The sequence below is a fragment of the Ammospiza nelsoni genome, chromosome 4 (assembly GCF_027579445.1).
Source record: "Ammospiza nelsoni isolate bAmmNel1 chromosome 4, bAmmNel1.pri, whole genome shotgun sequence".
NCBI lineage: Eukaryota > Metazoa > Chordata > Aves > Passeriformes > Passerellidae > Ammospiza > Ammospiza nelsoni.
In genome coordinates this window covers 67673190-67682754 of record NC_080636.1, presented here as the reverse complement: position 1 = coordinate 67682754, position 9565 = coordinate 67673190, and positions in this window count along the sequence as shown.

The following is a 9565-nucleotide window of genomic DNA, read 5'->3' as shown; positions in this document are numbered from 1 at the left end:
CCACAGGCTCTCACATCGCTTCCAGCCCAGGCAGGGGCACCATTCCCACCTTCTGCCAGACAAGGCACCCCTGAGGGCCCAGGGAACTCCTACACTCCATCAGCTGGAATGATATGCCTTTTTCTGCTGAAGAAGTGGATTTCCGCTGCTATGCAGCTGGTAACAGGATGCTCTACAAGGAATTGGAAGGGAAAAAAAAACCCAAAATAAGCTATTTTAATTGGCTACTTTTAAAGAGGTTCTGTATTCCTTCTCAAGACCCTCCAGAACACAAAAAGCTTAACTCCAGAGTATGCTTGAAATCAAAACCCAGGCTAAACTTAAGCAGAAGCCAAAGCCAAACCAGAAGCACAAATCAAAACCAAATGTGTTGCTCTATTCCTAGAAAGTTCTCTTTTCCAATAAAAATGTAGTTACGCTCTTATTTTGTCAGGTCTTGCCTATACACAAAGCTGTAACCATTTTACTAAGCTCTTTCAGAAACTGACTTTTATTTTAATTAGTGCAGCCCTTTTTTGTTCTTTTGGTTATCCTCAGAACACCTTGCACTGATTTGTCTTAATTTATTCCTTACAGACCAGGGCAGCTTTTGTCTCTGACGTCCTCAGAGTGCACATAGTACACGTTTTCTGTCTGGAATTTTTTTAGTGAGTACATTTGAATAATTTTACATAGAGCAAAAATCTTTCTAAACTCCTTAATTGAATTTAGTGTAAGATGAATTAACAAAAGTCATCCTCTGCAGGACTGCAACGCAGACTGTAAGATTATAGTGTTGACTGGTCATATACAAGTAGGGAATTAATCCAAAAAGGCACTAAAAATAGCATGAAGAAGAAGCTTTTTTAAAACTGTAGCCACCTTAATCAGTGTGTAGAGCAAGGTGGCAAGTGTTTTTTACTGACAGGACTGAGAAAACAAAAGTCAGGAAGGCAAGCCATGTGAATTTGATGAGTTTACACCTTTAAATATTCCCTGGATAAAAGGAGAAAACATTTTTGCAGGAGAACCTTTTACAGGATCACCAACTTTGTAAAATGACTTTGGGTTTATCTTCTAGAACTGCTTACCCTCTGAAAAAGGGCAGAAAGCAGGGTGAAAAGTTAAATAAGGATGGATAGGACAAGGTGGGATGGCTTAAAAATAAAAGAGGGTAGGTTTAGATTTTATATTAGAAAGAAATTCTTTACTGTGGGGGTGGTGAGATATTGGAACAGAGTTGCCCAAAAAAGTTGCGGAATCCCCATCCCTGGGAGGGATTTAAGGCCAGGCTGGATGGAGATTTGAACAACCTGGTCTAGTGGAAGGTGTCCCTGCCCATGGGGATGGGGTGTTGGGGCTGGATGATCTTTGAGATGACTTCTAACCCAAACCATTCTATGACTGTGACAGTGGGAGATAACATTTAATGAACAATTGCAGTGCCCTGTTGAAGCTGCACTTTCAAGAGCTCACCCAGGCACAGCTGCTTCAAGGATTTAAGTGCACACTTGTGCTCAAGTACAATGTCAAGAAACTTTGCAGACCAATTTTCAAGGGCTTCCACTTTGGAGCATTGCCATGTGTGCAAGACTCAGATCATTAATTCAGGAATGCCTAAATCCTAGCTTTATTTTCATCATTGTTGCTGGTAAAATAAAGTGAGTAAACTGATAAGAACTGTTCAGTGGTAGGTATCTGCAGTAACAGAAATGCAGGATTGGATTTGCTCTTTCCTAATGTGTCTGATTTGGTTGTGATTGAAGAGTAATTCAGTATTGCAGCAAAGGAAGGCTATGAGAGCAAACATTATTACAATTATGAAAATATCCCACCTATGATTTGCTTAAAGCATAGCCCCACAGTAATTAACAGGGCCTTATGCATTTTCAGCTCCATCATTAGTCAAAGGCTTAACAAAATCTCTCTAAGGAAAAGAAAGCAGGAAGGGCTGTGCACAGATTCCTGGTGATTCATTGACTTCCTTCCTTCCATCCCCAGCTACTGTTTTACTGGACAAGTCTGCACACTAACCAGTGTGGTGCTGCACTAAGTATTGCCCAGTGCAAGAGAGAGCCACCAGCTCCTCACTTGCCTTCCATGGGAGAGCAGCGGCAGCACCAGCACTGTCCCACAAACACCCCCAGGGTCTCCAGGTGACCCACTGGGCTCTCTGAGGAACAATTCTCACTTCCAGGGGTACCCTGCAGTCCCCTTCAGTGAACCCTGCAGCAGGCAAGCACGCCTGTGCCCACCAGCATTGTCCTGCTTTTGTGGCCTGGCAGGCCTCTCCATCCTGTGTGCCTGAGAAACAAGGGGATTGATCACCAGCTCACACTATCTCCCACAAAAGCAAGTTGTAAAATAAGAAAAATATAAATTTTAAATAAATGTGAAGGTGTTTTCTTCCCTCAGCTGTCATGCAGGATTTCTGCAAGGCATCTCTTTGCTGCACTGATTCAGATAAATGTGCTAAAACACTCCCACAGAGACCTGGCTATTTCAGTGAGATCAGAGATATCTGGTAGGGTGTTACTATGTACAAGTATTAGCTCTCAAGTCCTGATTTTTTCTTCAAACTAAAAATAAAAATATAAGTAATTTAATCCAGGGGATCTCAAATCTGCGCCATGGCTTAAATGAGCTTGTGATATCTGCAGGGGTATAAAGGACATGGTGTTCCAAAGTGTCCTGGAAAGGTCCTGCAATAAACTGATTTCTCCAGCTGTACACCAACACTTCTTAAAAAACACCCCAAAAAACAGACAAGGTTTTATTTGCCTATTTCATGACCATGAAACACACCAGGATCCTCATGCCCCAGCTGAAGGGCTGCTGGATAGTCCAGCTGTGTGCAGGGAATTAAATTGAGTTTTGAACCTGTGTTTTTGGAATTCCTTGATTTTTATAGGATAACCTCAACAAAGAAGGTTAGGAGCCTTTCAAGGTGGCTGGAATAACTTTTATCAAGCTTTTCGTACAGTAAGCTCTAACTAGCAGTATGTTTTTATTACTGGTCAGACTAATAGCAGTAATTACACATATCACTGCAGTCAACCATAGCGAATAGAAATGCTAACCTTCTTTAATTTTTTTTTCCATTAGGAATTGACATTGGGGAAGGACTTCCACTGGACTAGGTATTGTAATTAGGCCTTGATTTAGGTTATGTTCTCTCTATAAAGCATTTCCCAGACCTGCCAGCGTGAAAATCCAACTGACTTGAGAAGGAAATCCCTGTTGAAAAGGCCACCCTTAGTCTTCTTTTTATCTTCAAAGAACCCATGTAAGATCAGTGGGACTATTTCAACAGGAAGTTTTAACATAAAAATGCTAAAAGCAGCTCCTCAGTTTCACTGAATTGATGTTTCAACTTGTCATTCCTCGTTTATCTTGACTCTTTTCTTGTAGCAACTTTTGCACAAAACAAATAGACTAAACATAATTTATGTGTTACAAACTGAGTGGCATAATTCCCCACTTTCTAAAGTCAATTGGAGTTTTCTCAGCAATCTGGAAAGAGGCAAAACCTGATCTCTCATGGCTGTAACTCCTGCCTTATTAAGAGCTATGGCAAAACAGCTACAGATTTTAATGGAAGCTAGAGCTGCTATTAAGTTCCTACATCCCCTATTTGCATTGCAAGAATGAGTCAACTGCTCTATTTTCCCCTCCTCTCTTGAGCAGGATTTCATCACCTGTTCTTGTCTGGACTTTTCCCTCTATCAAAGTTCTGTATATTCAATTTCAGAGTCCTGTCGCCAAGTTTGCAATGGCATAATGCCACCCTATCTTCTAAAGGACTTGGCTCAGCTCCCAGCAAAATCAGTAAAATCATTTCCATTTCATCCTGCAAGCTGAATCAGACACAAGTTTGTAACTCTGAGCTTTCCTCCACAGCCCCTCTGCTCTTTAGCCTTGAATTCCCACAGGCTCTCAGGAATTTGCTCTGCTTTTCCTTCCAAAGCTTTCAAAACAAAACTGATAAAGTGATTTTTCTCTCTGCACCTCTTCAAGGTTCTTTAGACAGAGCAACCAAAGGGTGAATGAGAAAAAAATATTTTGCATGACATTCTGCAAACAGAAGTCTCAGGAATGATGTTGTGAGTAAGATGGAACTGCTAAGCCAGAATACATGAGTGGTGCCCCTGGTCCTCTGTAATTCTGTGGATTTCAGATCACACAAAACTGACAAGCATTATTTCCTCATATTTTCCTCCAAATCAATATCCTGGATAATGAATTAGCTATGCATGAGAGGGTGTTTTCATGGCTGTGAAAGTTAAAGAGCAGCTATAGCCCCAGCCAGAGCAGGAGGGTAGGACACAAGGAAGATCCATTTACCCCTGTATTTTACACAACAGCTACAGGACATTGGAGCCACTGCCAAGATTCACAACTTGGGAATGGCTTGCTGTCCATCAAAGATCCAGCAGAGCAGCAGGGTTTAAGACAACACTACTGGAGCTGTTGAAGGGGGCACGCAGACCCTACTGCGCTGCATAACTTCACATGCTGAAATTCCTCACTTATGGGAAGGAATGCCTTGCTCTACTCTTCTGTCAGACTGACACAACCAGCCTCTGAAAACTTGTTCAACAAACCAGAAGCAGCACTGTCTATCCCTACAGGTGCAAGTTGTGAGTCACATTTTAGTTCTCACTCATGTTCAAATCCAGCTGTCTTTTCTCACTGCAAGTGGTTCAGGATGTTATAACACATGTAGAGAGGATGTGCATCACTGTTGTAATAATGTTAATTTATTTTTAATTAAACTAATTTTAAATACAAAATATGGTAATTTTTTTCAGTTTCAAAGGCAATTTTTAAAATTTAGAATGCTGGTTAGGCATCATTCTTTTTCATTACTTGTGTTGTTGCAACCTTTCCAATTCCAAAGTCAGAGGTGCCGAGCTGTCCTGAAGGAATTTTCTTAACAGAGTTGTGTTCCAAATACTAATAGTATTAGTATTGTCTAAACTAGATAATTGGCAATCCCCAAAGAACACATAGGATCTGTTGCCTATATATTACTAGCTCAGGGCTATGTAATGGCCAGCACTAATTGATTTTCTTTCTTTCCAGTCATACAAGTATAAATCGCAGTTAATAATTATCTCAAGTCATTTCTAAGATAGTGCCTATAGTAAGCATGCTGCCACCACAAGTAATATCTTTGATATGCTTTCCTCCTAGGAAAGACAGAAAAACACCATTCTTCATCCTGTCATTAGGCACAGATTGGAGATTTAAACATGTTTGGCCAAAGCTGAGACTACAGTGGTACATGATGTATAGTAGAAGCGACTGCATATATCTGAGTTCCAAAAAAAAAAAAAAAAAAAAAGCAGACACTATTAAATGTAATGATCCAAATGCAGCCTCCCTGGCTCCCACCACACTCAACTACACTTCACAAGTCACACAAGGCAGCAATAGCTAGTCACAAACCTTTGCACAGAAAGTGTGGCATGACTGCATTGTGGAGCTCCAGGACTGTTAAAAAGCTGATTAATTGGACCTTTAAAACACATTAAACGTCTACTGAAAAGCTGACTGTAACAGCCCTTAAAGGAGAAGGACACTAATAGCTTTACATATTTATGTACATATGTGTTTAGGTGCAATAAATATATAATAGAAACATTGTTATTTAAGCACGTTAAAAGAGGCATAGGATGAAAAACACTTTTTACAGGAACATATGTGTACGTGCATGCAAGAGCAGCATTGGTGAGAGCAAGGTTTAAACGTACAAGAGATTAATTCTTCAGGCAAATGATAAAACAAAGCATGAACATTTTTTTGTTTAAAGACATTCTGCAACATCCCTGAATAGGATAAACACCATAGCAGCCACAATGCTCTATCTCCTCAAACAAACAAATGACGTTAGCTAGCAATTGTGAAGGACTGATAGAAACTGACATAACGTCCCAGACCTTTTAGAGCAGTTGAGCTGGGCTGGGTGCATATCACAATGGGAAAAGCAAGCAAATCTGGCAGTAACACAGTTTCCTTCATTTAGAGCTAGCTGGTAAGTAGCAGGAGTGATTCTGACATTGCCCTGCACCATGCCAAATGCCCACTGCCTTCCTGGGCCAGAACAGCAAGGAGAAACCATCTGAATAGAAAAATCTTTTAACCAGATTTCAACACAGGACTTCTGGCAGGTATAACCAGGAACAGGTCCATCCAAATCAATAAACACATCCCACAGCACCCACACAGGTGTAATCATGACCCTGCATTTAATTAATAAGCTTCTTTATGCTAAGCTCCTTCCATATTTAAATGGAAGTTTTTATGACAATTGTGGCAAGTGGACCAATGCCTGAATAAATCTAGAATACATAGCCTCAGATTGGACATAGCTTCACAATCACTGAAGCTATTTGTTTAACTAGAGGTGTGTTACCTTGCACAGCTTTTTTCCTTTTTTTCTCATTCTTTACTCAAGCAAAGCTCATGGGAGTCAGTTAAGCACTCCTTTGTTTCAGGTTCTATCAAATTAACGAACGTATATTCATAAGGCTTTCACACTGCATAGACACACTGATGTATGTAAAAATTGCAAGTCATTTTGTCATGGTTCACCTTTCATAAAAATTCAGACCAAAAAACTATGACAGTGAGAATTTCCAGGTGGCCGGCCTCAAATTGGTGGAATTAGTTAGGATAACGTGAAAATTGCATCTCATTCAGATCAGTCACCCTGAGACTGGTGCTAAATTGCATCCCACTTCCAAATTAGGAATGAAGCTTCTGGAAGGGGTTCCTGCCATAGAGGGGTAGCATCTCCACCCACTGATTTCACAAGAATTCAGGTCAGGGCCTAAGTCAAACAAGGAGAAAAGTGGTCTTGTGTACTTCTGAAACTCCCTTTTGCTTTCAGACATCAGGATACAGAGGTTCAGATGGGTGAATAGGTGGACCAAAAACAATGATCTGTGCTTCCATATTTACTTAGGAATGCTGTACTTGGCAGTGCACGTTTCCAGTGGCGGAAATCTCACTTCCTGATGTAAATACAATATTTGGCAGCAGTTAACACATATTCCCCGAAGAAAACCCTGCCACAGTTTGAACCCAATGTGCAAGGGACTTCAGCATTCAGACAAACTGGCTAAGCTCTTATATTTTGACAAATCTTACACCAAAATGTTCAATACAGAAGGGAGAAGGCTTAGGCAGACTTCAGACTGTTGTTCCAAGAAACACTGAACAGCAACTATTGGAATATTTTCTTTGCATATGAATGAATTGCAATAATCCCTGAATAATAGCAGCTCTTTTATTATTTTGTGGAATAAATATTTTCCTTGTGTAATACTGCCCAGTGGATTAAAAATCAAATGAAGTACAAGCCTGTGCCTACATTATCTAAAGCTCCAGGATCCCAGGAACCACTGTCTTGCACACCATCACATGCACAGAGCACCATTAAGAAATGTCAAGGTCATATTTTACTCTCTTCATACATACAAGAGAAGAATTTTGGCCACAAACAAAGCCTCATCTCCCTATTATACCCCAAAAGTATGATGTTTCCTTGGGAAAAATCATGAATTCTAATTTGGTTTTGAAGGAAGTAATCTTTTTTCTTGTAGGATCTGATAATGCAGCAGCCCAGCAGATTACCTAATCTGAAGGTCATGTCACATTCCAATAACTAACCTATCCACACAGTGGATGGAAGCTGTGCTGCACCACCCATCATGACAACTGTCAGCAAAATAAAAGCAACGCCGCTCCCTGCCTTCCTGGTACATCCCAAATTGTCTGGATGATAATTCCTAAGAACAAACAAACATAAATCTGTAATGTGTGGATATACCAGTAAACTTTCAGAGAGGAGATAAACAGAGGTCAAGAGGAAAAGGAGCTTAAGTAATAACCACATGTTTGCAGCCACAGGAATTTAGCCATGCTCCATTTAGGCAAGCAAGAGGGGAGGATGGTGTAGGTCTGAGAAGCCAACACATCAAACTCTGAGATGTGCTAGCAAAGCCTGGTCTTCCAGAAGCTTGAGCAGCTCCTCTCTCTCCTTTTTCCCACTCTCAGAATGCTCTCATTTTCCCTATTCCGACCCCTCCCCACGTGCTCCCAGCACATATTCCTTGTACCAGCACCACCTTCTGCCTGGGCTCCTCTCTTCAGCCAAACACACGCCCTGGCCTGGCAAAGCACAGGTCAGCAGTGTCAATTTCCCTTACCAGAGGCCCCACTCGGGGATCTCCCTCCTCTCTCCAGAAGCCAGTTTTCATTTCATTTCATTTCATTCTTCAGGAGCTCGTGTCTCTGAGGCCTCTGGTCTCTCTGCCACATGTGGGTGACTTCACCCCAGGCCCTGCTGGGTGAAGAGGGCTCTGTGGGAGCTGGCATTCCATCAGCCATCAGCCAATCCTCGGGAAACAAAACCACAAAATTACTATATTGTCGAGAATGACCCTTGTTAATAAATACCAGTGGTGCTGAAGCTCTCCTTAACCATGATGGAAGCTGTGAATAAGAAGTGCCCAGGCCTCGCTGCATGTCCAGCCGTCCCAGGAGCCTGAGCCTGAGGTTGTTCCCCCATCCCTGTGCTGCCAGGGGAGGGAATAGGGGGCAGTGACCACCCTGGGGGGTGACACACGGTGGCTGCCAAAGTGCAGGTGATGCTCCTGGCTCCGCACGGCAGCTCGCAGGGGAAGAGTGCTGCCACTTCCCCGGCCCTCACCAGGTGGCACCAGCATTCAGCCGGGATTCCAGCCGGGATTCAGCCGGGATTCCAGCCGGGCTGCTTCTGCTCGCCCGGTGGGCAGCCGGCGCTGGTCACTGAGCCCCACGATGAGGCCTTCTGAAGTGAATGGTGAATGTAACATAAAAAAACCCCAAAACAAAAGAAAACCCCCAAACATTCCTTGCCTATACCTGAAAAAAAAAAAAAATCCTCTTTGTTTTTTAAACTACATGTTGCCTTCTCCCTTGCAATGTGAAGGGAGCCAAAGCCAGCAGCTCTGGTGACCAAACTCTGATTCCAGGCTTCATTTTCTGTGAACTTACTGCTCTTAGTTCCCTGCTCCTTAAGGATTTTTATATTGTTAGTTTGATGCAAAAGGAAGGGCAAGGCTTGATTCAGTCAAACTTTTTCAGAGCAAACTCAAGCAGTGTAATTGTTAATTAAATCACCTGAACTAATTAAACTATTTGGAAAAATTAAAGAAATTGAAAAGCAAGTGAGAAGGAAAACCCTTCTCCCTTAATGTTGCTCTACTGAAGTTTGCACCTGGAGTCGTGGATATGTTTTCCTCCTCTGAGTTTTTGCAGGTTTAAAAACGGTGCAGTCCCCTAGATCCATTGTCTCTGCACTTGAAAATTGGCAAGGAAACAGCAAATGAGAAATAAAACTTCTCATGGTTAGTACTTACATAAACAACAAGCGTTTGCCACACAGCTGCAGCAGCAGGGGCTTTGTGCAAGAGCCCATTAAGTGACATGTCCACGGCTGGAGTTGGAAGTGTGCTAGAAAGGCAGTTTTCTTTCTATCACAGCAAAGGCTGTGTGAGAAGTAAAGAGAGGAACATAGGCAGAAAATTAATTAAAA